Here is a 26,657-nt window from a genome sequence, read left to right as displayed (position 1 = left end):
ATTTATCTTCAGGAATATGGCCACTAATATGTTGTCCATGCTCCTCTGGATGACCACACACTTTTGGACAGCACTAACTGAATGAAGAAGCTTATAAAAAATGAAAATAAAACAACAACCATAAAAACACATGAAATTAAGAGTCACGTGTGCAGAGGGCGTAAGGGCTAGGTACTAATAAAATCCTCACTTACATGTATGAAATTCCCAATAACAAACATTTATTTGAAAGAGTTGTTAGTCTTTTAATAACAAAACAATGTAAGAAATGTCTGTAGGGCTAGGGCACAGGCAAGCAGGTAAAAAGCTTGCCATATAAGCCTGAAGACCTCAAACCGTATGGAGGATGTGTGGGAAAGTACTTACTCACTGTTAGTGGAAGTTTAAACTGCTACAATTAACAAGGAAATCAATGTGGGCTTGCATCAGAAGTAAAAACATCTCTCCAAATATAATGACAAGCGGCCCTATACTACCACAGATACACACATAGTCATGTTCATTGCTCCTCCTGTACAAACAGGTAGAAAAAGAATCATCAGGGAGATCTATCAGCTAAAGTCTGGAAAATGGAATTGTGGCACATAAACACACTGCAATTTGACACTGAAATGAAATTTTCAAGAAAATGGATGTAACTATATGTATAAATACACTGAGCCACATCTTTTTTTTTTTTTCCGAGACAGGGTTTCTCTGTGTAGCTTTGCGCCTTTCCTGGATCTCGCTTGGTAGACCAGGCTGGCCTCGAACTCACAGAGATCGGCCTGCCTCTGCCTCCCGAGTGCTGGGATTAAAGGCATGCGTGTCTTAAGTACACAAAGTCAAATGCTGTCTTTTTACATATGTATTCTCTGTTTGACTTCTTACCCATGTGTTCCAAAACTGGACTAAATGTCCATAAAGACCATGGAGAAAGGCTCCATGAGATCTGTGGGTAGGTGGAATGTTACAAGTATAGTAGAAAACATTAGAAATGTGTCTTAGAGTTCCAACTGCTGTGAAGAGATACCATGATCACAGAAACCCTTTCCTAACCCAAACTCCCAAAGTCCAAATTCCTCCAAACAAAAGCATGGTCAGGCCTATCACAATACTCCAGTTCCTGGTATCAACTTCTTTAAAAAAAAAAATTATTTATTATGTATAGTGTTCTGCCTGCATGTATGCCGGCCAGATCACACTATAGATGGTTGTGAGCCACCATGTGGTTGCTGAGAATTGAACTCAGGACCTCTGGAAGAGCAGCCAGTGCTCTTTAGCCTCTGAGCCATCTCTCCAGCCCTCCAACTTCTGTCTTAATTATGGTTTCTATTACTGTGAAGAGATGCCATTTCCACAGCAACTCTTAAAAGGAAACATTTAATTTTGGCTAGCTTACAGTTTCAGAGGTTTAGCCAATTATCATCATGGCAGGTAATATGGCGGCATGCAGGCAGACACAGCACTGGAGAAGGAGTTGAGAGTTCTACATCTTGATCTGTAGGCAACAAGCAGTGAACTGTATACCACACTGAGCATAGCTTGAGCAAAGGAGACCTAAAAGCCTACACCACAGTGAAAGATTTCTTCCAACAAGGCCACACATACTGCAAAAATGCCACACCTCCTAATAGTACCATTCCCTTTGGGGGCCATTTTCTTTGAAGTCACCACAATATGCAAGTAGAGTGGTCAATACACTGGGAATTGAAAAACTGAAACAAGCACTGGAAAGGAAGAGAGGAGGAGGTTGGAATATCAAGGCTCTTGATTATGCTCAGTTATAGAGTAATTTACAGACCCACCCCATGGCACACAAGTGACCCTGACTCAAAAAAAAAGGAAAAAGAAAAAAAAGTCAGGGGTGTTGGTGCAAGTCTTTAATCCAGAATGCATAAGGCAAAGGAGGGTGTTCTGTGAGTCCAAGGCTAGTATGGTAAACACAGGGAGTTCCAGGGCTACAGAGAAACCCTGCCACCAAAGACAAAACAACAAAACAAACAACACTAAATTAAATATTGATTATAAATTAAAATGAAAATCAAAGCAATGACACATACAAGAGTAATAAATATATTACCAATGTATTGCACAATCAAGGCAAATTTCAAATAACATATCTCCAGCAGGTAGAAAGCAAACTTGTCTTGCTCTCTTATCAACTTTCCTAAGCATTCCCAATGGTCTGCAATTACACTACCTACAAAACCAACTATCTGAAGGCAAAAACAAAGAGATAAATTGTTAATATTTTGGGGTTCTTTTTTGGTTTTGGTTTTGTTTTTGCAAGGACTAGAATCCTGGAAATTTACTAGTTACAAATTCACACGCCCAATCCTTTCTGTTTAAAGCAGCCTACAGCAAAACAAGCAACAGCAACAGAAATATGATTTCAATTTTATGAAGATCTTTTCAAGATCCACCAGCCCTTTTCACTTTCAGTGAAGTTGGACATAGCTTTCAAAATTCCAATTTTAAACTCAAAAATGATCATCCCAAGGAAATAAAATTGAAATTTTTCTCTTTCTTCCAACTGGTAATTTTGACCACTGGGGGGTGGGGTGGGGGAAGGGCAAGAAAAAATTCTTGCACATAGTTTTTTTTGTTTTTGTTTTTAAATAAACATGCCAAAACCTATACTGGATGAGGTGTTAAAGGGTAAAGCCATAGATCGCTCTGTGAGAAAACCCCTAACACTAGGGGACACTGGGAAGAATTCTTAGGGAAAGCAGGTGGAGGAGGGAGGAGAGAAAAAGGAAATCAAAGGTGATTACCATTAAAAAACAAACAAACAAAGAACCCAGATCAGCTCAAAGAGAAGTACAAGAGAAGGAAAACAGCACATATCACTGTGTCATAACATCACAGTCTGGAGTCAGCATCACCAACCAACCAGCACAGATGGGCTGTGTAGCACAAGTTCATGGCAAGGACTCACCCAAGAATGCTGTGGATTGCAAAGCAGCAGCTTCACTACAACAGAAAAGTTGGGGAGTTGGGGTCAAGGCCGTCTGTCGGGTGCACATTGCAAGCACAGGTGGGCCTAGGCATTGCTGGGCCAGACCACCTTCCACTGGACTGTACAGCACCAGGGCAAACTTCACATGATGGTCCCACAGAGCTCCAAAGCAGCTAGTTAGTGTCTGAAACTGGTGTCCAGGGGCCCAAGGCTCACTCACCATTCTGTGCTTCTGATGTGTCTAGGTATCCTCCCAAAGAGAACTGCACTCTGCAGAACACATTATCGCCCAAAACAGGGGGTGTCACAAGAATATCCTCTGCTAAGCAAAGATTTTAAAAGGCGTGGGAAAGGGGGAGCACACTGTGACTAGCCGTGCTCCTTATTGGACAGTTCCCTCCTTTTGGTAATACTGCCCCTGATTGGCTAACAGTACTCACTCAGCCCAAAAGTATCAAAGCATTTTCGGAAAGTTCAAGTGGAAGCCCACAATGTCAGCACTTGTGACGAAGGCAAATTTCTGCAAATTCAAAGCCAGTCAGGGTTACACAGTCAAACTCCAACTCAAAACCAAACACAGAAGCATGAAATGGTGGCAGGCATTTTTAATCCCTGCAGTCCTGAGACAGAAGCAGAAAGATCACTAAATTGAAGGCCAGCACGGTCCAGAGAAGTAGTTCAAAGGCACCCAATAATATCTAAAGAAACCATAGCTAGAAAAACCAAAACAAAGAAAAGAAAAAAGAACTAAGCAAGCAAAAAATAACAAAAGCAAAATAAACAAATTGAGAAAAAGAACAAACACCATAACATATTATTATTGCATTCTGGAATAAATCTATTACACTTTGGAATTTCAGTGCACTGTAAGCCAACATGCTCTGGGATCTGGGGTACACTCACTAACTTACTGGCATACCCACTACTACCCATCTGCCCTCTCCATAAAGTAGTGCCTTAAGTTTCCAAACTCATGTCCCAAAGGAAAAAAACAGAGCTTCCGGGTAGAAGCCAACCCCAGGAAGGTTGAAGCACAGGAACCACATATAGGACTTGATAGGAAAGCTCAAAGACTAGGGATGGTGGGAAAAGCCCATGATTTCCTCACACTGTTTCAGTGTATCCAGTTTCTGCCAATATAATTAAAACACACCAACAAAGGGATACAATTACTCAATGGATAGATAAAATAGACATGCATGCCAGGAGTACTAAGGATTCAGAACCTCATCGTATGGAGTCCAAGGGAGGAGGTGCTGTTGGGGGAAGTAGGACAGGCTTTACCTGAGTGTTAGAAGGTGGTGGAAGGTGTCTTACCTTGAGTCTCAACATCCAGCCTGAGTCTTCTTCTAAAGTTGTAGGCAGGGCTACGGAACCCAGAGGGTGCAGTCTGGGATTGTTGGGCAGGCTTTGAGAAGTGTTAGCCAGCAATGGTCAGTGTCTTACTTGGCATCCCTAGGACCAGCTGGGCCTCTGGTAAAGCTGCTGGGGCTATGGGCAAGGGGGTGTTGCACAAATCCTAAATGTTTTTATAATAAAAACCCAGAGCCAGATATTGGGGTAAATGCTGAAAGATCAGAGACAAAGGAACAAGGCACAGCCACTTTTCACCTCCCCAACTCCACATATCCTCTGACTGAATGCCCCTGAGTCCTCAGTCAAAAGGCCTCAGTTCCGGTCTCCTCCCACCTTATATGCCTTTCTCAGCCCAGCCATTTCACTTCCTGTCTCAGCCTTCTTAGTAGTGGGATGTGTGCTTCCCAAATACTGGGAGCAAAGGCACGAGATCTCAAGTGCTGGGATTAAAGGTACGTGCCACCATTGCCTGACCTCTGTGGCTGGCTCTGTCCTCTGATCTTCAGACAAGCTTTATTTCTTAGATTAGAAATATCACCATGGGCGGGGGGGTGGGGGGAAGGTAAGAGGGGCGGGGGAGAGCAATGGGATGTGCCCTGGGGATCAGGGTCTAGTAAGTAAGTGCAGCAGCCCAACAGGGAGGCAGGTCTTCTGGTGTGGACTGTTCCTGGGCCTATGGAGTTTGCCAGAGTTGTGGGAAAGGGCTGTCCACAGGGAAGAAGTTGAGGTAGGAGGGGCTGGACAGCAGAGCGAGATTGGGAGAATAGAATCCAGGGTGTGGTGGCAGAACAGTTGACAGGCAAGTCACTCACCTACTCTCTACTGCTGAGAACTGAACCAAAGCAATGGAGTTCACCACACTAAAGAATATACAGGACACACCTTCTTCTCAGCACCTCATGGAATGTTCTCCAAAACTGACCACATACTCACTTACAAAGTAACTCTCAACACATACAAAAAAATTAGAATAACCCCGTTACTTATCAAATCAACATGGATTAAAGTTAGAGTTCAAGAACAACACAAACTAAGAAAAAGCCTACAAACTCATGAAAACTGAACAACTCTCCATTGAATTACCACTGGGTCAAGAAAGAAATTAAGAAAAAAAATTAAAGACAACCTAGAATTCAGTGAAAATGAACGCACAACATACGCAAACTTATGGGAAACTATGAAAACAGTGCTAAGAGGAAAGTTCATAGCACTAAGTGCCCACATAAAGAATTAGGAAAATATCACACTAGGATTTAACAGCACACTTGAAAGTTCTAGAACAAAAAGAAACAAACACACCCAAGAGGAGTAGATGCCAGGAAATCATAAAACTGGGGGCTAAAATCAATAAAATAGAAACAAGGAGAACAATAGAAAGAAATGAAACAAAGAGTTGGTTCTTCAAGAAAATCAACAAAATAGAAAACACTTATTCAAATTAAATAAAAAGCAGAGAGAGGATATCCAAATTAACAAAATCCAAAAGGAAAAGAATGACGGAACAACAGACACTGGAAAAATTCAAAGAATCATTGGGTCACATTTTCAAAACCTGGACTCCACAAAATTGGAAAGTCTAAAAAAATGGACAAAATTCTTTATAGATACCACTTACCAACTCTGGAGGTCTAGTATTCCCATTCTTTGTATCTGTTGTATGGGAACATCACCATTAAATGATTTAAAAATAACCTCAAATCTAATATACTCAGAGTGATTACTATCTAGCAGTGATGTATAATTCCTTTTAAACATTTATATCACTAGACAGTTGTCATTTGGTGATGACTTTAAAGTCTATACTTAAGAGAGAGATGCCATGGCTGGTGAAACCCCTAAAGGCCATCCTGCTAGACTTAACTTCTATCATGCTTACAGTTTTTCTCAGTCACATGACCATATCTTGGTCATGGTTTTTGCCAGAAAAATGAATTTCGGAAGATCAGGATCCCAGCAGAAGGATTAATCTGCATGTTTTCCTTGCCTCTGTGCTTGGAATTACATTAATATAATCCTTTCCCTCAATAAACAAGACCCAAAGTTTTAAGATCATGTCAGCAAAATTATAGAAAATATGAGGTGAGAAGCAATAGGAGAGAACTAAGACTGAGGAGGAGCAAATATAACCTTTATTCGTTGAATACATCACTGTAAAGATAGAAAATATCCAAATCTACATCCTCCTCTCCTCAAAATGCAAGAGAAAAGGGGAATGAAAGAAGGCTGTGCAAATCTACCTTCTCATACCAAAGCTGCCATTTTGAATTGTATCAACTTCAAACCACTGGAATTTTATCATTTATAAAATAGTTCCACAATATGTTTGAAGATTATGCTCTGTGGCAGTTTTCTGAAATTATTATGTGTTTTAGTTTGCTTCCAGTTGCTGGGATTAAATGCCATGACGGAAAGCAGCACAGTTGAAAAAGTGTTAATTTGGCTTACACACCCAAGTCACAATCCAACCTTAAAAAAAGCCTTGGCAGGAAAATAAGCAGAAACTGTGGAAGAACCTGTTGACTGGATCATAATTAGATAACTTTCTTATATAGTCCAGGACCACCTGCAAAAGGATGATGCTGCGCATTCTGTACCAGCACTCCACAGCCCCATCAATTAAAAGAATCCCTCACAGACATCACCACACGATGTCTGATCAGATGTCCTTTTAGGATACAAAGGAGAATCCAATCAGTTCTTTTATAAAGTGGTCTCTTGCTTTTTGGATATTTGTTACTAATTTCTACCCAAAAATTACACAAGCTCTTTGCCAGTGTTGAGTTAAAAGATAACACATTTTCTGTTGCCAAAAAAAAAGCATTTTGCCTTAACAAAAATATAACCTGCCAAAGAAAGGAACTCCCCAAAATTAGGGTTGGGCAGGGTTTTGTTTTTGTCTTTCCAGGAGAATAGAAGCATCCAACTAAGGAATCCGGAGACCACTGGACGAGTGAGACATCTGAAAAATAAAGACAGATCATCAAGAGAAAATGTCCAGGGAAAAAGAGTAAATTGGCGAAGTGACATCGCCCACCTCCAGCTCTCTTCTCTGGCCAGGTTCTATGCAGACCTTTGAGGTCTCCAAGAAGATGACGGGGCCCTGCAGTGACAAATCCACCTGGACTGTGGTATTGACACTAAGCTGACAAACACCACACAAATGTCAGCTTCAGACTACACACTGTGCAGGACATTCAAATCACTGAATGAAATGAAACTGACAGGAACATTTTACAGAACTTTGAACTTAGAACTACTTAGTCCTAAAACTGCCAAATACAACCAAGCTGGACTTGTAGAAAATAGCAAAAATAGCTTTATTGCTATGAACAGTTTTACTGTATTAGAGTTAAATGTTGCAGAAATATTTGATCACATTGTGAACCCCAAGATCACATTATTTACTGGAGGAACCTACTTTTAGCTGTGCTGTGGATCAGCCCTTAGCATATACCTTTAATCCAAGAGCTTTCTGTTGCAATACTGTAAACAAGATTAAATAAAATCAACCATAGATGGAGAGGTAGAGCAAGCAACCAGTTGACTGGAAATAACCACAGAGTATAGTATGAGGGGAAGCCAGGAAGTTGGAGAAAGACAGGCATAAGAAGTAGAAGGGAGGGACATTCAGATGGAGGAATTTTATTTTCAGACAGAGGAAGGTCACCTGGATGCTTTTTCTGTATCTCTGAGCTAGCAAGTTTTTACACCAGTATTGGCTCCCAAGTCATTATTGCATGCATGGGAAAGCATACATACACACACACACACACACACACACACACACACACACACACACACGGCTAGATATCTTTGAAAAAAGTCTACATAAATGTCACTCAGAAAATGCCTTTTCACATAAGTGTAATTACCAAGAGATAATAATAGCAGCAAAAAACAAAACAAAGCAGGAAGTTGTATGTGGCAGCTCAGATTGGCAAGGATGTGGAATAAAGGGAACACTCATCCACTGCTGGAGGGAGTGAAAACTTGTACAGCCACTATAGAAATCAATGTGGCAGTTCCTCAGAAAGCTGGGACTTGATTACCTCAAAATCCAGCTATACCACTCTTGGGCATAAACCCAAAGGACACTCAATCCTACTACAAGGATCCTTGCTCAACCTGTTCATTGTTGCTGTATTCATAATAGCCAGAAACTGGAAACAGCCTAAATGTCCTTCAACAGAAAAAAAAGAAAAAAAAAAAATGTGGTATAGTTACACAATGAGATATTATTCATCTGTTTAAATATGGTATGAATTCACTTATATGTGGTAATTAGCAGATAAGTAAATGATAATGAAGCTAAAAGTCATAGAGCCATAGGTAATGGGGGGAGGGGGATCGTAGGGGGACCTTAGAATAGGGAAATAGAATAGATTTTACAGGTAGCCTAGAGCCGGTGGGGAAGATGAGCATGGACAGGGCTAACGGGAATACTATGGAAGAGACAGCAGGAAAAGAGGGGCACTTGTGGGATGATACGGAAACCTAGTTCAGTGGAAACTTCCTAAAATATATGAAGGGGATCCTAATGAGGTCTCCTAATAATGAGGGATGAGGAGTCTCAACTGGCCATCTCTTGTCACCAAAAGAGGCTTCCATTAGGGGAACAACTAGGTTGCATTCAATTGACAACCCCCCTAAACAACCCAGGCTATTGCTAAGACAATGGGTGCTCTCCCAAATCTGACAGTGGGGCCCCATTGCTGAGAACAATACCCACAAAACTCATTGAACATTCTAGTGTCCTAGGCATGGGAGGTACTCTGCAGGCTACCAAAAGAGAAATGTAAACAGCAGTCACAAACCCTTTGACCTACACTCTGTCCTGACTACAAAATATGCTAGGGCAATGGTGGTACAAAGCTTGTGGGAGTAACCAACCAATGTCTGGCTTGACTTAAGGCCCACTTCACAGGACAGAACCCACACCAGACGCTGCTTGGGTAATCAAGAACCAGAGACTAGATAGCTCCGAGACCTAGGGTAAAACCAAATACCACTGATCTAAAACGAAAAGTATCCATAAAATGACTGCTAATGATCATAGATCATGACTTATTCAGTCATCATCAGAGAAGCTTCCTCTTACAGCAGATGGGAACAGATGCAGAGACCATCAGCCAGATACTACCTGGAGAGAACATATAAATGGGAGGTCTCCATCAAATCCCTCCCCTCAGAGCTCAGGGAACCCCAAGGAAGAGGAGGGGAAAGAGTGTAAGAGCCAGAGGGGGTGGAAGGCACCAAGAGAATAAGGCCCACTGACTTAACTAAGCAAGGCTTACAATGAATTCACAGAGACTGAAGCAGCAAGCTTAGGGACCTGCACGGATCTGAACCAGGTCCTCTGGTTATATATTACAGCCTTTGATTTAGTACTTTTATCGGACTCCTAGTGTGTGAACTTGTGGGTCTCTGACTGTTGTGCCTGCTCTTGGGACTCCTTTTCTTTTGTGAGACTACCTTGTACAGCCTTGATGTAATGTTTTTTGCTTTATCTCATTATGTTTTATTTTGTCATGTTTGGTTGCTATCTCATTGAAGCCTGCTCTTTTCTAATGAAAGGGAGTGGACCTGAAGGGGAGGGGAAGAGGGAAGGAACTGAGAAGACGGAAGGGAAACAATAATCAGGATATGTTGTATAAGAATTTTTTAGGGTTGGGGATTCAGCTCAGTGGTAGAGCGCTTGCCTAGTAAGCACAAGGCCCAGGGTTCGATCCTCAGCTCTGGGAGGGGGGAAAAAAAGAATTTTTTTAAAAATGAGACTGGAGGATGGCCCAGTGGTTAAGAGCAATCCCCAGTAACCACATGGTGACTCACAACCATCTATAGTAGGATTTGATGTCCTCTTGCATAAAGCACTCATACATTTTTAAAAAAAGAAATCATTTTAAAAGAATAATAAAAAAATAACTACGAACAAAATGTTAAGCAAATTGAAATTTCTCTCTTTCTTCAGACTGTTAATTTTGGCCAACTGCAGTTAGAACAAGAAAAAATTCTCACACATTATCATTTTGTAAAAGTAATCGAAACAAGGGGGCCAGAGAGATGGCTCAGTAGTTAAGAGCATTTGTTGCTCCTGCAGAGGACCTGGGTTCAACTCCCAGAACCCACAAAGTGATTCACAACCATCTGAAACTCCAGTTCCATGGGATCCAAAGGCACCACCAAGCAAGCACGTGATACACAGACACATATGGAGGCAAAACACACACAAAATAAAATGAATAAATCTAAAAGAAAACAAACAAACAGAAAAACTAAAGCAAAACCAAACAAACAAGAAAACAAAATGCAAAAACCATATTGGATCAAGTGTTCAGGGGTAGAGAGACACAGCTCTGTGGGAAACTTCTCGCACACCAGGAGGCATAGGGGAACAATTCTGAGGCAGACCAGATGAGAGAGAGGACAGAAGAGAAATTAAATCCGAGGTGATAATGGAAAAACAAAACAAAACTAAATCAGCTCCAACAAAAGTACGAGAGGAAAAGAGAAACTGCACAGAACACCCAAATCCCTTCACAGCAGTCTGGAGGGACTATCTCCAACCCGGCAGCCGTGTAAGGTCTGTGTTCATGGCAAGGACTAACTCAAGGGGGCTGGGGATTGCGGGAAAGCTACTTCACTAGGACATTAGTGTGGCGGACTCCAGACTCAAGGCTGCCTATGGGGTGCACACTTCAAGTGCACGTGGACATAGGCATTGCTGTGCGAGACTCCGCCTTCCACTGTACGACATAGCAACAGGGGAAACTTCAGGAGCTGGCGCCCCATAACTCCAAAGGAGCTAGCGTCCCAAACCCTCTCCAAGAGCTCAAGGCACACTCACCATTCCTGGCTTCTTATGTATCTAGTGTTCCGCCCAATGATGCCTGCAGTCAGCAGAACACAAAGTCTCCCAAACCAGGTTCTCACAAGGATCCCGCCATACTAAGCAAAACATAAAAAAGACTTCGCCCACCCTTCCCCGGCTCGCTGCAACTATCCGTGCTCCCGATTGGACAGTTCATTCCTTTTAGTACTATGGTCCCTGATTGGCAAACTGTACTCACTCAGCGGTAAGTATCAAAACATTTTAGGAAAGTTCAGGGGCAACCCCTGACTGCCCACACTCTAGAAGACGAACTTCTGTGAAAGACATTCGGGGCTACATGGTGAGACCCTGATTCAAAACGAAACAAAGAAGCCTGGCATGGAGGCAGGCATTTTTAATCGTGATCAGTAAGTGGAAGCTAGCCTGGTCCAGAGAACTAGCGCCAGGACAGATAATAGTACCCAAAGAAACCCTGTTTCGAAAACCAAGCCAAACAAGGAAGCAAAATAAACAACAATAAATTTAAAAACAAAAACTCTAACATATCCGTACTCTCTGGAATGAACCCGTCTGGTTTTGGCATTTCACTGCATTGTAAGAAAACATGCTCTGGGATTTGGGATGCACGCACTCACTCACTTCCTCACATACACAGTATGCCTGCCTTTTCCATAAAGATAATGCATTAAGTTTGCTCTATACATTCCAATATCTTGCCTCAAGGGAGAAAACGGAACTTCGGGATAGAAGCAGGCCCTAAGCAGGTTCAAATACAGAAACCACATGGAGGGTTTGATAGGAAACCTGAAAGATTAGGGATGAGGCAAAAGCCTGACTTTCTCACACTTCATGTTTCTGTATATTCATTTTATGCCAATATAATGAAAACACACCAACAAGGGAATGCAAGTACTCGATGGATAAAATAGACGTACATGGCAGGAGTACTCCACTAAAGATTCAGACTTATAAAAAGAAATGCTTGAACTTCAGAATAGGTCTTCTTTGCCCAAGGTCATGAAGAAAGCCTCCATTCAGTAGAGGAAACACTCCCAAGCATCAGGATGACACAGATTACTAACAAAGAGGCCTGCAATGGTCATTCTCCAGTGATGATGCAGACACTCCGGGTGATTTATCCTTGGGACCTCATCATGCCAGCTATTGCTTCCATGACCATGAAATAATTCTTTCAAAACTAAGATTCTCCAGAATTGTAATGTCACTGACACGCACATTAGATTTACCTATTTTATTTCACCGTTGTGGGAGTTTTTCCTACATGTGCAGCAGTGTGCCTCATGTGTGCTTGGTGCCCTGGAATATCAGAAGATGCTATTTTATTCCCTGGAACTGTAGTCCCAGACTGTTCTAGCCACCATGTGGGTGCTGTGAATCAACTGTGGTCCTCTGGAAGAGAAGTTTGTGCTCCTAACAGCAGAGTCATCCCTCCACCCCCTATTTGCATTAAGATTTAAAAAATAAATAAACAGTAAAATTCACAAATGTTTTCTCCAGGGGTCTACCAAATTGTGTCTCTAAAACATGACCATCACAGATGCTCTTCATATGAGAGGGAGGACTGTTGTGACTAGTCTTAGTCATGCTGTGAGTGACTGTCCTCCTAGATAAGCAACCTCCATTTGGGGGAGTTCCAAAGATTATCACAAAGCACAAGCTTCTACCTGAGGAGCCAGCTGTAAGGAGTCTGGTGAAGGGATAGCTTATGCTGAGGCAGGAAAGAATAAAGTGGGGAGGGGAGACTCTTTCTGCAGCTACAGAAAAGCTCTCGTCCCTGCTGGGTAAGGCTTTCCAGGACCAACATGTCAGTTCTGAAATTGATTACACCAATGTGCGTGGCATGTGTGTTTAGGAATGTAAATTCCTCTTGGCAGGTTGTTCCTCTAATAAGCACTAAGTGACCCTCTTCAGACTAGATTTGTCTTGAAGTTTGCCTTCTGATATGATACTACACATGCCCTTGTCTTAGGAAGGGTTTCTATGGCTGTCATAAAACACCATGACCACAGTCAACTTGGAAAATGAAGATTATTTTCACTTCCGATCCCATACCACAGTCTACCACAGTCAAAGGAAATCAGAGTAGGAAGCAAAGACATGAAACTGGGGGGGGGGGCAGAAAATGAAGCAGAAGACATGGAAAATATTAATTACTGGCTTGTTCCTGATAGGTAGCTCAGCCTGCTATTTTATACCATGGAGGACCATCTGCCCTGGGGTGGCAGTGTCCCTAATGATCTTGGTCTACATCAATCATTAATAATAAAAAATGACCACAGGTTATGGTAGTACATGACTTTAACTCCGTGTTGGAGTTAGGAGTTCTGCATCTAAACAGTTTCAAGGCTGCTGGCTGAGATGGACCAACTGCACAAAATACCTGAGTCAGGACTTGACCATAATTCTAAATTTTCTCAGGGTCCCCATAAGATTACCAGAACCACAAATCAACAGGAAGCAGCCTAGAGAACTACACCTAAATTCCCAAAATATTGTTTATGAATCCTTGTTTTCATTTAAGGGAGGTTGATTATAAATTGTTAATGGTCATAATCAGTCTCTTTCTAAGAAGAAAAAGGGATATGGTATAGAAATGATGGAGAAAAGGGTAGATTATTCTGATAAATTATTTAATCTGCTTTAATCCAAAAAAACAGCTGTTAATCTCAAAATATTTTACATTGGTATGGATTTTAGTTTAATGATAAAAATTTAAAGTAAATTTGTTATACTGTATGTATATTTCTAGTCTTGTTTAAGGTATTATGTTTGTGCAGCTCATTTTAAAATGTGTAATTAAAAATACAGATTATAGTCACCTATAATAGTCAAATTTATAATCATATTGCTTATATTTTCTAGGTATACAAAAATATATTTCAATTAGGTAATCTTCACATACTATGGAATAAGCATTTAAAATGTTTTGTTAACCTAAGTGTTTTCATGACAATGAGACACATCTGCTCCTGGCAGCACCAATTTACTTCAGAGATGATGGGCAATGAAGAAACTTTTTATGGAGCTTTCTTTCAATGTGGAAAGGGTGGACATTTGGGCAAAAAATCTGCTCTTGCCTGGACTGCTTGACAGTATGCTGTATAAACTGGATATGCAGGACCCACCAAAAAGTGACCACTGAACTGCCAAAACAAGATGGGACGGTCAGAAACAACCACCAGATATTTTACAGGACACAGAGAAAAGTGGCTGATGAACTTTGCCCATATAGGCAGGACAGTCCTTCCAATCTCCTGCTTCAGAAAAAGTCTGCAAATACTCTAGTCCTATAGGCTAAAGATGGATGCCCCAATGTTGCAGAAGAACTTTGGATGACTTCCCAGGTATCTAGATATCTCTGTCGTTTCTAGAGTTTTGGAAGTTGCTTCCAGTGCACTTCTTGTTTACTCAGGTAATATTATATCCTTCTGAGGTCTTTGGTGGAGCTGAAGACTAGATAGCTATAATTATGGTTTTCCTTAAAAGATAAAAGATAAATTAGATATGAAACTTTAGACTCACCCAAGATAAGATAGATAATTGAATGTTTTCTGTAATCTTGTCAAATACAAATAAACTAAATATTGTAACTGTAATTCTTGCTTGATAACTGTTTTGTTATATGTAATTTTACTATGTTAAATTTAAAACCTTCCTTTTTGATTAGACAGAAAGGGGGAGATACTGTGAGATGTCCTTCTGTATGCTGTGAATATGTGTTGCTCTCACTGGTTGATAATAAAGATGTTTGGCCAATGGCGAGGCAAGATAAGGTTAGGTGGTACAATCAAACTGAGGCTGGAGATGAAGAACAGCAGTGTCAGGGCAAACACCAGCCAACCAGCCACTTAGGAAGCAAGATGTGTAGAAAATGAGCTAACAAGCCATGAACCACATGGCAAAGCACAGATTAGAAATATGGGTTAATGTTGTATGGTATTTAGTTTATGTTCTGACAAATAAATCTTGCCTGGACATCAGAGGGTAGAGCTAGCCACTAGCTAATTGTAGAGGCCAGGCAGTGGTGGCACACACCTTTAATCTCATCACTTGGGAGGAGGAAGCAGGAAGATCAGGGGTTCAAAGCCACCCTGGGCTACACAAGATTGAACTATTCTAAAGGAGAAACAGAGCCAGGTAGTAGTGGCTCAGGCCTTTAATCCCAGCATCTGGAAGGTTCACACCTTTAATTCCAGGACTAGGGAAGTGGAGACAAGAATATAAGGCAGGTAGATCCAGGATCTTAGCCCACATTCAGTCTGAGGATTCATAGAGACGGGATGCCCTGTTCAATCTGAGATTTCATAGAGGTGCAAAGTCTAGTGGCTGTTCCTCTGCTTCTCTAGTCTTTCAGTTTTCACCCTCTGTTTCTGACTCTGAGTGTTTATTGTTAAAACTAATTAGGATCATGATTCACTAATTTAAGGGTTAGTAATAAGCCTGAGCTACTGGCCAAGTTTTCATACTTAATATAAGCCTTTGAGTGATTATTTGGTAGCAGCTATGAAATAAGGTGGGACAGAGAAACTCCATTTACACTCTATCACTGACTGTGTGTGATTTGACCAGTTCCATTTTGGGAACTGTACCCTTCAATTGTGAGATTGAAAAAACTCTTTCCACCTTAAGTCACTTTTCTCAGATTAATGATAGCTAAATAAAAAACCAGCCAGGCGGTGGTGGCACACGCCTTTAATCCCAGCACTCTGGAGGCAGAGCCAGGCGGATCTCTGTGAGTTTGAGGCCAGCCTTGTCTACAGAGTGAGTTCCAGGAAAGGCACAAAGCTACACAGAGAAACCCTGTCTCAAAAAACCAAAAAAACAAAAACAAAAACAAAAACAAAAACAAAAACAAAAAACAATCAACCTGAGGCCTCCAGGTCCTACTATACAAGTTAGCTGATAATGGACTGCCTCTGTCAGGTTGTTCACCAGGATTGGACACATCAATATAAATATGAGAAAAGAGGATTAATATGTGACTCTGCCAAATCACAAACAATGCAGGACTCCTCAGTGTCACTTTAGGACAATTCCTCTGGCCCAAGTCTCCAGCCTCTTGGAACTGATGGAGAATGTTTTGTTTTGTCTTTGTCTCCTTTGTTTCTTTTTCTTCCTGTGTCACTCAGAACATCAGCTGGAAACAACTGCAATCTTACCGAGTTAATACTATATCTGTTACACAATAACAATTGTCCATAATGAATTTGAACATTGCATTTTTGTAGAAATTCACTGGACAAAGACACAAGGGAAAGAAGAGGACTCCTATTGAGATGAACTCAATTTCACAAAAAATTCTACAATGCATGTATCAAATTCCAAAATTCCCAAAACACTTTAGATCATGTCAGTCAAAAATTTGGGCAGAATGAGATTGGCCTACATGAAAGCCACCCCTAGGTAAGAAGGTATTGACAACCGATGGCTTTGGAGGGAAAAGAGTCATCTTTCCTCAGGAATGTGGCCACTAGCAGGTTTCCCCCACTCTGTGCACAGCCACACACATTTGAAACACGTGTAAACTAAGAGATGGCTGCTGGGGGTGTAAGGTATAAAGTTGATTAAAATACATCACTTATATGCAGAAAATCTCCCCAAAACAAATATTTAAAAGGTTCTGTTTACATTTGTATTAATAACACCAAACAGATGTCTGTAGGGCTAGGATATGGGTACACATGATAAAGGTTGCCATGCAAGCCTGAGGACCTCAAACCTCAGGATGAGGAGAAGTGAATACTTAGTGTTGGTGGGAGTTTAAACTGCTACAATTAACAAGCAAATCACTGTGAGTTTGCCTCAAAAGTAAAATACAGATTTACCGTTTCAACAAACTATACATCTGTAGTTGGAGTTTTCCTGCCTGGCGCAGAGTCAGGACAAATCTCTCTCACCCGCCAGTCCCACAGTCTCTCAGACCTAACCAAGTAAGCACACAGAAACTTACATTGTTTAGAAACTGTATGGCCGTGGCAGGCTTCTTGTTATCTGCTTCTTCTATCTTAAATTAGCCCATTTCTGTTAATCTATACTTTGCCACATGGCTCGTGGCTTACCAGTGTCTTTACATGTTGCTTCTCCTGGAGGCAGCTGGCGGTGTCTCCAGTCTTCTACTTCCCAGAATTCTCTTCTCTCTTGTCCCGCCTATACTTCCTGCCTGGCCACTGGCCAATCAGAACTTTATTTACACAGAGCGATATCCACAGCATACATCTCTCCACATATAATGAAGAGTCCAAACATCTACCACAGATACATGCACACACATGGTCATTGTTGATCTACTTCCAATAACTAAAAAAAAAAATCAGCCTGGAGGTCCATCAGCTGATGTTGCATAATAGAAATGTAGCACATAAACACATTGGAGTTTGACTCTACAATGAAGAAAACTAAAATGAAATTTGCAATTGCATGGATGCAACTTGAAATATAATATAGTGAATGAGCTAACCAAAGTGCCAAAAGTCAACTGTTGTCTGTTCTTTCTTTTATATGGATTCTGCCTTTAACCTCTTACCCATCTCTTTCAGAACTGGACTGAGTGTCCATAGAGCGCATGGAGAAGACTGGTTCCATGAGATCTGTGGGCAGGTGGAGTGGTACAGGACCAGTAGCAGGCATGTGATGTGCAAGTGCAGTGAGGATTCAGTAGGACTGAAAAGGTAAAAACAAGTAAGGGATGGGGCAGAGAGGAGTTTGGAGTACCAAGGTTCAGGATTATCCTCAGCTATAAGTTGATTTCTGGAACAGACTGTTGGTACACAAATGTTCCTGTCTAAAAAAATATATGAAAAATCAGACATGAAGATGCAAGCCTTTAATCCCAGAATGAATGATACAGAGATGGATGATCTCTGAGTCCAAGGCTACCTGGTCAATACAATGAGTTCCAGCATGACACAGAGAACCCCTGTCACCAACCAAAACAAAACAAATAATAAAAAATTATATATTAAATATAAATTAAAAATAAATATCAAAGTAACTACAAACACAGAGTAATTAATATACTATGAATGTACTGTACACTCATATCAACCTTCAATTAAAAACCATCTCCATCAGATAAAAAGCAAATTTGTCTTTCTATCATATGAACTTTCTGCAGCTTTCTCAATGGTTCAAAATTACACCACCGACAAAACCAACTATCTGAAGGCAACACAAAAGAGATCAAGGACTGCAATCCTAGAAATTACATTACAGAATTCACACTCCCAATCCCTTCTGTTTCAAGCAGCAACAAACACAATTCCAGAAACTCTACACATGACTATCTGGCCCATTTCACATTCAGTAATGTTGGAAATAATTTCCAAAATTTTAATTTTAACCTCAAAAATGATCACTGCAAACAAATAAAATATGAAGCAAAATGAAATCTCTCTCTCTCTCTCTCTCTCTCTCTCTCTCTCTCTCTCTCTCTCTGTTGTTGTTTTTTCGAGACAGGGTTTCCTCTGTGTAGTTTTTGGTGCCTGTCCTGAATCTCACTCTGTAGACCAGGCTGGCCTCGAACTCACAGAGCTCCACCTGGCTCTGCCTCCCGAGTATTGGGATTAAAGGTGTGCACCACCACCACCTGGCCAAAATTTCTCTTTCTTCAGACTTGTAATTTTGACCACTGCAGTAGAGATAACAAGAAAAGGTTGTCACACATTATCATAAAAAAGGGGAAAGGAAAAATGCAAAAATCATACTAGATGAGGTGTTAAGAGGTAAAGACATAGTCTGGACTCAGCATCACCAACCTGTCATCTCTTTAAAATCTGTGTAGCACAGGTTCATGGCAAGGACTCACCGAAAAGTGCCGGGGATTGTGGGAAAGCAGCTTTACAGGACAGAACAGTGGGGACTCAGGACTCAAGGCTGCCTGTGAGGTGCACGCTTAAGTGCACATGGACATAGGCATTGCTGGTCAGACTCCATATTCCAGCACCACGGGAAACTTATGTGCTGGTGCCACATAAGTAGTTAGTGTCCCAAACTGCCACCAAAGATTCTAGAAACCCAACACTCATTCACCATTTCATACATCTGATGTGTATACACTTTCAGATGAAAGTGGACTGTTTCATACACAATATAAGTATTTATATATTTATAAATTTAAATTTTATATTATAAATGTAAAAATGAACATAAAGTTAATAAGTATTTAACCCTCAAAGTTGGTCTTCTTATCATATATGCAATTATTTTGCCTATCATTAGAATTATCTAGTATACTACTAATATTCATTTCAATTTGAGCAAAAATTTACACTAAAATACAGAGGGAACTGTAAAATGTACCCACCTTTTAAAAAAAAAAAACATTTAATACTTTCAGTAATGTGGCAGGATTAATATTAACATTCAATAAGCAATAGCATTTCTGTGATCCAGTAAAGACTCGGATGAAAGAGAAAATCAGTGACAAAATTCCATTCATAGTCACATGAAAAGAATTATTTAGAAATAAACCCAAGCAAGAGGGTAAAAACCAGCAACAATGACAACCTCAAATGGTAAAGAATTTGAATACTCATGTCCATGAATGTCCAGGAATAATATTGTACAAATACCATTCTATTTGACAGAGTATCTTGGTTGTAAACACAGCATTCCTAGGAGACCACAGCCTGCCTTGCTCAACCATCCCAGGAGAGGAATGTCTGCTGAGACAGCCTGTCTCCCTTGGGCAAATAACTTCAGGAAGGAGAGACTACATAGCAGCACCTAGCCCAGAAAGCAGCACTCAGTCCCAAGGCCCTGCCAGGGACCTTTAAAGGGTCCCAGGCTGCTTGATCCCAGTTCACAGCAGGAACATCAGTGTCACTGGGGTATGTGCTAATGACCAGTGTCCTCTGCTTGGTCAGACTCTGGTCTCTTTCCAGCCTTTGTCTCCTCACTCCTCACTGTGAAATCCAAAACTACTGGAAACACTAATTTTTTTCTCCAAAGACATACCTCTGGAAAAAAGTACTCATGAAGTACTCCCTCATGCAATTTATTCTACTTGGAGAAGCAACCAGACCATTCAATCACAAGCCCAAGATCCCCTTCACAGGGCACACAAAGGTGAAGGCTGACACAGCATTTCAAAAACTCCAATTTTAGCCTGAGGAAAGGTCACTTAAAAAAATCCAATTGAAAATTTTCTTCCTCTGTGACTGGCAATTTTGACCTACTATTACAGAGAGAACAATCCAGTCTTTTCCCATATCATTTTTAAAAGGGACAGAACACATACACACACACACACACACACACACAATTGGGAGTTGGAAATGGAGGAATAAAACCTAATGACAAAACAATTGTTTATCTTCTGTCAGGTCTGGCTTGTGGTTCAATACTAAGAAAAATATAAACTCACAAACATGATGTCAGGAAAAATCAAAAGCAGCAGAGACAGCCATGAGGGAGAGCAATGAGAGAGCACACCACTCATGTCCCCTCATACCAGACAGGATGTGGTGTCACCAACCAGGCAGCACAGCAAGCAACAGGAAGACACAGGTCCCAGAAGCCTTTTCACCCTAAGAAGAGAGTGGCCCGGATAGAAAGTAGATTCCCTGGGCCAAAACAGGGCCAAAGGCCTGGCTGCCTGCTTTGCACACAATTCCATTGCTTCAGGAAAGACAAAGCCAGTGTAGGAGACCAGGGCACACTCTGTACAGTGCCAGGGGAACATCAAACAGTAGCCCACAGCTTCAGCAATGGCACAAATGCACAACCCACAATTCCAGGAGTACAGGGCACACTCACTTTCCTATTGCTAATGGACCAAGATGTCCTCTGCATGGCCTAGTATTAGTAGCAGATGTCATACCAGACTAATACCACAAGTCTCAGCATCTACAAGGGACTCAAACTTGGTAGCAATGGTGAGTGTTTCTGTATATCCATGCACCTCCATGGACATTTAATGAAAAGAAGTTACAGCATCCCTGATGGGCAAAAGAGACATAAGGCCTAGATAGTCCTGTGATTAACAAAATACCAGAACTACTAAAGTAAAACCTTTATGTTATTGGAACAATTGATGCTGGTGAGCTGAAGCTATGAAATTAGCAGTGATTAAGAAGAAATCAGCATCACTGAATTGAATATTCTAAGAAGAGTTTCCTGAGAGCACAGAGAAGCTGTGTTTCAGAGGTGGCGATGGTTGTATATCATGTTGGCAGCAGGACTTGTTAATGACACCCAGGTTGTACTGGTTTTGAAGGCATGAAGAGTCATGGAGAGTACCTGAGGCTTGGCACTGAGTGAGGCCATTGGTAAAAGTACAGCCTTACCAGCAGTTGAAAACTCAGTACTGAAAGGCTCAAGCAGAGGAGTTAAGGCTTGGCACAAGGAAGAAAACCTATTGGTGAAAGTGCAGCCCAGTTGCAGCAAAGAACCCCAGCATCTAGAGATATCAGTACCATGGGAAGATCACCAAGAACAGCAGCAGCAGTGGAGTTGAACCAGCAGGAGCTGAGAAGACAAGCTGGGTTTGCTGTAGAGGGCAGATCTGGATAAATGACCTAAGCCCTTTGGAGGAGTCCCGAAGATCATGAGTGAATCCCAGATAATTGGACATTGAGTTATTTACACTGTTGGGGGTTTTGTTTTGCTTGGTTCAGATTGTGATGGTGTTCTAGTTTTTCCCTCTTGAAGAAGTTATTTAATTTCATCTTGATTTTTAAAGGAGCACACAGATGAAATACTTGAACTATTAAGAGATTGATATCTTACAGAGGCTGAAATTTTAGTGAGTTGAATTGTAAAGACTGTGAAACTTAAAATTGTTTAAGGTTTGAATGTGAGATCTTGGAGATGAATAAGAAAGGAAGGGCTGTGGCTTAATAGTGGAGTGTTTGTGTGTCAAGATGACAAGGGTGAGTTGCACTTACTGATTTTGTGTGTCAGCTTGACAAAAGCTAGTCAATGACAGGGAAAGGAGACTCAGTTGAGGAAATGACTCCATGAGACCCAGCTATAAAGCATTTTCTTAATTAATGATCAAGGGGGGAAGATCTAGCCCATTATGGGTGTTGCCATCCATGGGATGATGGTTCTATAAGAAAACAAACTGAGCAAGCCAGGGGAAGAAAGCCAGTAAGCAGCACCCCTCCATGGCCTCTGCATCAGCTCCTGCCTCCGGTTTGAGTTCCTGTCTTGACTTCCTTCAGTGATGAACAGCAATGTGGAAATGTAAGGCAAATAAACCCTTTCCTCCCCAACTTACTTTTTGATCATGGTGTTTGGTTGCAGCAGTGGAAACCCTAATTGAGACAGGGCTTGATAGAAAAACACAAAGATCAGGTATAAGGCAACAGCCCATTACTATCTCACACTTGATATTTCTTGGTATCCTTTTTCTGCCAAGAAAATTAAAACATACCAACAAGAAGATAACAATTCCTCAATGGATGGATAAAATATATATGACAGGATTTGGAGATATGAAAAAGCAATCCTTAAACTTAAGAAAAGGTTTGCTTTGCCCAAGATCATGAAGAAAGCCTCCATTCACTAGAGTAAATACTCCCAACTCACAGACTGCTAACAAAGAGCCCCACTACGGTCGTTCTCTGGTGATGATGCAGGCACACTAAATGAGTAATGTTGCGATGTCATCATGCCTGCTATTGTTTCCAGAGCTTTCAAATAATTCCCACAACACAGGGATATTCCCCAGAGTAATACTGCCACTCATATGCATATTAAGATTTATTTGTTTCATTTCCTGAGTGTGATAATATTTTATTTGTGCACCCCAATAAAGCCTATCTGGGGATCAGAGGAAAAAGCCAGCTACTATATTAAACAGAGGTCAGGTAGTGGTAGCATACATACACCTTTAATCCTAGCATTTGGGAGGCAGAGATTCATCCAGACCTCTGTGAGTTCAAGGCCACACTAGGAACAGAGCCAAGCATGGTGGCACATGCCTTTGATCCCAGGGCTAGTTAACCATAGAAGTCTGGAGGTCTATACAGACAGAAAGGAAGTGATAGAGCTGGGCAGAGAAAGTAAGGTGGTAGGGCACAGAAAAGTATATAGGTGTGTGTATACAGGAAGTAGCTCACTCTGGCGGCTGAGGAGTTGGTTAAGGTGAGGTTGGATGTGGCTTGTTCTGTTTCTCTGATCTTCCAGTAATCACCCCAATATCTGGCTACAGGTTTTTTTGGGTTTTTTTTTTTTTTTTGTTTTTTGCTTTTCTTTTTCCTAATAAGACTGTTCAGCAATTCATGTTATACCTGAGTATGGATGTTTTTCTTACATTTACATCAGTGCACCTCATGTGCCCTTTGTGCACTAGAAAGCCAAATGATGGTGCTGTATAGCCTGGAACTGCAGTCACAGACTGTTGTGAGCCACTATTCACGTGCTGTGGTCCCCTGAAAGAGAAGTCTGTGCTCTTAAATACTGAGCCATCTTTCCAACCCTTATTCACATTGTCCATTTAACAGAAATAAAGAGTAAAATTCATAAATATCTTATTCAGGAGCCTACCAAATTTGGCCTCTAAACATGACCATTGAAAATGTTCTTCATATGAGAGGGACTGTTTTGACTAATCATAACCATTTTGTAAGTGACTGTCTTCCTATCTAAGTAACTTAAGTCTTTGGATGTTCCAAAGTGCTCCTCCAAAAAAAGATTATCACAGCTGGGCTTGTTGACCATTTAAACCCGACATGGAGGGATTGAGGAAGGCATGAAATTCTCAACCATTATGGGTCGGGCCAGAGAGAAAAATCTGCTGAGACTACTTGTTTCCCAAAGTAGCCTGACTTCCTTGGGCTAATGATCTCAGAAAGAGATCAGGGCTGAGTACAGCAAGGTGCTTCAACTTCCTCATCCCAAGACCCTCCTCTAAAGGTGTCAGGCAGCTTTCTCGCACTGCACAGCTTCCCTGCACAGCAAAAGCAGGTACAGCTTGCTGTATGTGTTGTCTGTTGAGGTCATACTCTGGTCTCTTTCCAGCTTTTTGTCTCCTGTACCCTAAAATCTAACACTAATGAAAATACTATTTTGCCTCTAAAGAAGTTCATCCTGTAAAATGATTAATTACTGATTAAGTGCTCCTTCGTTCAGTCCCTTCAACTTGGAGAAGCAGGCTAGAGTAAAACAAACAAGAAACAATCCATTCCCAAGCCCATGATCCCCTTCACAGGGCTCTCAAAGGGCAAGCTTGGGAGAGCTTTTCAAATATCCCAATTTTTGCCGAAGAACTGGTTAGTGAAAAAAGAAATCTAATTTAAAATTCTCTTCCTCTGTGGATGGGAATTTTGACCCAGTCCTTTCCCATCATCATTTTTTAATAGGACAGAACACACACACTTACACACACACACACACACACACACACACACACACACACACACACACACACACACACTGAAGAGTTTTTGCTTGGCGAATGTAGCCTAATACCAAAGCCTGTGTTTACATTATGTCAAGTGTAGCTTCGGGTTCAGTACTAAGAAAATATAAAATGACAAAGGTGATGACAGGAAAACTCTAAAGCAGCACAGACATAGCTCTAAAGGAGACTACCAAGAGAGCACACCACCCAAGACCCTCCATACCACATTCTGGACTCAGCATCACCACACTGGCAGCTCTCCAAGTTCTGAAAAGGCACAGGTTCCAGGTGCTGTTTCATCACAGCAAGAAACTAGCCTGAGACGCAGTAGTTTCCCTGGGACAGAACAGGTCTTGTGCACAGCTGCCTGCTTTGCACACAATTCCCGTTCTTTGACAGGAGGAAGCCAGTGTAGTACTCTCTGGTACACTCCTGTCTGCACAGTGCCAGGGGACATCAAAGCCACAGAGGCACAACCCCTGCTATGTCACAAACAACTCAGGATTCTAAGAGCAGTGGACACAGTCCTTCCTGTTTCTGATGGATCAAGGTGTCCTCCCTATGGGCCTAACGTCAGTGGACGTGAAAGTGGAAGGAGCCGACAGCACACACTGTAGCATCTACACTGGATTCAATGAAACCCAGTGGCAATGGTGAGGCTTTCAGAATATCCATCCTCCTCAGTGGACATCTAATGAAGGGACGTAACAGCATCCCTGGTTAATGAAAGAGACATAGGCCTGGATATTCCTGATTGGAGATCTTGAGGCCAAAATCAATAAATAGAGTTGGGGTAGAAGGAATCCTGAGTTCTCTCTAGACACAGCAATGTGAACGAGAGCCTTCTAGGCAAACACAATAGTTTAACCTTACACTTAAACCTATCCATTTCCTTATTTGGTTGTGTGTTTTTTTGTTTTTGTTTATGTTTTTTTTTGTTTTGTTTTTTGTTTTTGTTTTTGTTTTTTTTTATTCAGAGCCTCTCTATTATGGAGCAGTGACTGGCCTGAGACACCCAATATAGACTAGGCTAGCCAGGAGCTCCCATCACCTGCCTCTGCCTCCAGAGTTCTGGGATAAAAGGTTTCAGTTACCATGTCCTACTCAATGTGACCATTTTATAAAAAGAAAACTGAAATACCAAGAAGAGAATACAATTACTGAATGCACAGAAAAATGAAATGACATGGAAGCAGTTTTCAACAAGTTATTCAAAGTTTTGAAAAGGCTTAAAACCAGACAAAGAAATGTCTTGAAACAAAAACAGGAGTAATGTCTACATTCAAGAGTGGGAACACATTCACAAACCTCAATATCACATGGGCACAATGTTGTAGTCAGAGTCCACCAAAGACCACCAAGAGACCAAATCTGATGCAAAAACAGTGTTTTTTATTTCAAGTTAACCTGGGCCTCTCCATCCGTCTGATGCAGTAGCAGAGCAGGAGAGACCCTGAGTAGCAAGTGGGTAGGGTATTTATAGGAAGTAAAGCTAGTGGGCGTCTTGGAATCCACAGACTACATAGAAACACACTCAGGATTGGTTTATGTGAGTGTCAGTCATGTTAGTAACTTTTAATTGGAGAGTAAGTTGGGAGTTACAGTTATCCATTTTGGGGCAGACCTGGACAAGTCCCAGGCTCTGTCCTTGAGCTGCCATGGAGGCTGGCTGGGCTAGCGTGTACTGACTGTGAGGACTGGCTCAGTGGCCTAAGTTCAGTGCGTCCTATTTCACTGTCCCTGTCAGTGATTGTCTTTAGTTCATGGCCCTCCCAGAAACTGCTTGCTCAAGTCTCAGGAAACTGAAAATGAGGCCTGATCTCTGAGAGAAGACTGGGGAGCCTGTAATGGAGTCTGCTTGGTCCTTTCACACGGAAGTCCTTCTGTAGTGATGATGTAGAGACATTGAAGAATTTAACTCTGGAGCTCACCATGCCTTCTATTTATTGCTTCTTTTGCAAATAAAGTTATTTCAGCACCTTATATTCAAAGATGGACAATATTATCTACACTTACATTAAGGTATTCGTATGGGTGAGGTGATCTGTGTGTGCAGGGCAAGCATGCCTTCTAGGTTCTTGTGTATCTTTACAATGACTTGTATAGGAACACAAACAGGAGGTTTGGAATAGCCTGAACTGTACGCCCTATTGCCACTGTGG

The 26,657-nt window shown here is 41.3% G+C and overlaps 1 protein-coding gene across 1 annotated transcript in view; it reads right to left on the bottom strand.

Annotated features, from left to right (window-relative positions):
• The window catches only part of LOC118571537 (zinc finger protein 14-like), a 60,108-nt gene that overhangs the window by 8,991 nt on the left and 24,460 nt on the right, over window positions 1-26,657 (bottom strand). The window lies entirely within an intron of this gene.

This window comes from Onychomys torridus, chromosome 21, assembly GCF_903995425.1.
Source record: "Onychomys torridus chromosome 21, mOncTor1.1, whole genome shotgun sequence".
Classification (NCBI taxonomy): Eukaryota; Metazoa; Chordata; class Mammalia; order Rodentia; family Cricetidae; genus Onychomys; species Onychomys torridus.
Note: the sequence above shows the minus strand (reverse complement) of the source record. Positions and strands in the feature narration are given on the sequence as shown.